The sequence below is a fragment of the Palaemon carinicauda genome, chromosome 3 (assembly GCF_036898095.1).
Source record: "Palaemon carinicauda isolate YSFRI2023 chromosome 3, ASM3689809v2, whole genome shotgun sequence".
Lineage (NCBI taxonomy): Eukaryota > Metazoa > Arthropoda > Malacostraca > Decapoda > Palaemonidae > Palaemon > Palaemon carinicauda.
The window spans coordinates 177078300-177080799 of NC_090727.1; the positions used below are offsets into that span (position 1 = coordinate 177078300).

General features: G+C 35.2%; 1 protein-coding gene across 1 annotated transcript in view; it reads right to left on the minus strand.

Annotated features, from left to right (window-relative positions):
- Window positions 1-2500, minus strand: part of LOC137638115 (PDF receptor-like) — a 43138-nt gene that overhangs the window by 39694 nt on the left and 944 nt on the right. The gene's annotated exons all lie outside the window — the stretch shown is intronic.

The window sequence follows — 2500 nt, forward strand, 5'->3', positions numbered from 1 at the left end:
AGAATATTTACTGATAATACAGCTACATACATACTTGTTTCCCTCTGACCCAATTCCTTTACACAGGGATAAGACTGGCCGGTAATTGTATAGAAATGTCTATTGGACTACATAAGGCCCAAATCATATAAAAACTGTAAAAGGATTGTCCAGTTGAATCCCAATTATAACAAATTTTCTCAGCGCGAAGCGACCGTGAAATTCGAAGTAGCGTCACGTATCAGCAAGTTTGATAATCGATAATTCGGTACTTTTTTTAATTATCCGCTGTCATCGTGTCATTCTAAATTTGATAACGGATTTTTTCTCGACTCTATGAAAGACTCAATAACGAACAATCTTTGCGTTATATACGATGCATTTAATTCTACAGAAACCATAAAAACAGCTATATACATTATTCTCTCCTTTTCTAAATCCATAAACATGTTAAATTGATAAATCAGTTAATTTATCATGAGTAAAGGACTTAGAAACACAAATATTTATATTTCTGAGGTAATTGATTTTGTACGAATATTTTCAAAATATTTTGCTTGAAATATGGGATTGATTCAAGAGATTCAAAGGGTCTGAGTTGTATTCAGAAAAAAAAATTGATTCAATAGAAGAATATGTATATATAAGAATTATACATACATATATAGATATATGGACACAATACACACACACACATATATATATATATATATATATATATATATATATATATATATATATATATATACTGTACATATATCATCGATACTTGTAAAATAGTTACGATCTCACTGCCGTGGCAATTTTAGTTTCACATAAAACTCCAACAAAGGCAGGAAGTTGTATCAGATCTTTTTTGGCAACGTTCATGAATATTTTAAAATCGCTATTACGTTGAATAATAATTTTGCTTCTGTAACGTATTTTTATGAGCCAAATATATGACGTATAAAATAATACGAGTTTCATGAATATTTCCATACTCCAGTATCATTTATTACTTATCAATGTAATAATATATATATCAACGACTTAAAATTCATTTTCAAAATTCAGTGGCTTACATGATGGTTATCTTTTTAAATAAATATATTTATTAACTTCAAGAGGAAACAGATTGCTCACCTTGTTGGCTTCTCATTGTGACCTATTTCAACCCTCTTGTTTGACGCTAAAGGTCTGTGGCACAATCTATGCAGATTATGTGATCTGATTCACCTCATATGAGCCTTTGTATATCAGCGGCTAGTTCCTCGTGCATTGATTAAAAATTGACCTAAACTCCCCCCCCCCAAGCTACAAGACGTTTCCTTACCTACATAGGAGGGCGTTAGTCCCCCCGACTAACGCCCTCCTACGACCCCCTCTTACACTGCCGTATTCTAAGTTAGCCATAATAATACATACAGGTGGCCGCTACCCTACATACACCCCATCTCATATTCACTTATATCTAAGTCGAGGTCGCAATGCAATAGAGTTCCAAGGAATTCATGATTCGGTATAATGATACCTAACAAAGCTGCGTCGGGCCTTGCTGCTCGTGATGTGCAGACGAAATACTAGTTAGTACTAGTTATAAGGTTGTAATTCTTTCCTCTGGTCGATAAGATGTCGAAACCTATTTTCATTCTACACTTTATATACACCAGTTTGGCAACTAAAAGTTTCGACACATTGGCGTAGCTAAAGTGAGAACGGGCGTCGGGGGACTTTTGGAAAATTCTCCCTGAGCCTCCAAGAGAGGAAGGCCTTCAAGGATGGCTCAGAAAATAAAAAGTATGTAAATATGCATCTAAAATTACCACCAACTTATCGGGGTAAGGGGAGAGGACCACTTCACTAACTCAGTCCCCTCGCGTCCCCAAAAATCTAGCTACGCTCCTGTTCCGACAACACTTGGATAGGTAGCTGTCAGTGAAATTCAGACGCCATTTGAAATATGGGTTTGTCTAGAAACCTAATCCAGGACAATATCAATGCATACAAACTGCCTCATATGAGTCTTGGGAATAGAGGTCAAGGTCATTATCGTTGGGTCTAGTTAGTACTTGGAGGAATTACTACTAAAGAATTGTTTTGATATACGAGAGACTTACATAACAGCTATTGAAATTAGCTATCCCCTACCAGCAAGAATTGTAAATTTCATTTTGCGTCTGCGTTCGCCTGAATAAAAATTCTTTAGGTTATTAAGAGGTAGAAGACATATTCCAAGACAAGTGACATAATGACCATAGCTAGGACAGATCCAAAAAGTGTTATATTTTGGAAAAACGGAAGAAGGGGGAGATTCTGAAGCTTGGCCTACGAAGTTCAAAATGAATTATCTTAGCACCGAGATATAAAATCATGTTATTTGCTCCTTAGTTCAAGGCACATTTCTTTGTTCATATGAGGATTATTATCATGTCCCTGTTATTTTGCTGATCTCGCTATACTATAAATTATTATTTTTTCTATCAGTGACATAAAAGATGTTGTGAGTCCGGAAAACAATGAAAAACACCCATGCCTAAGA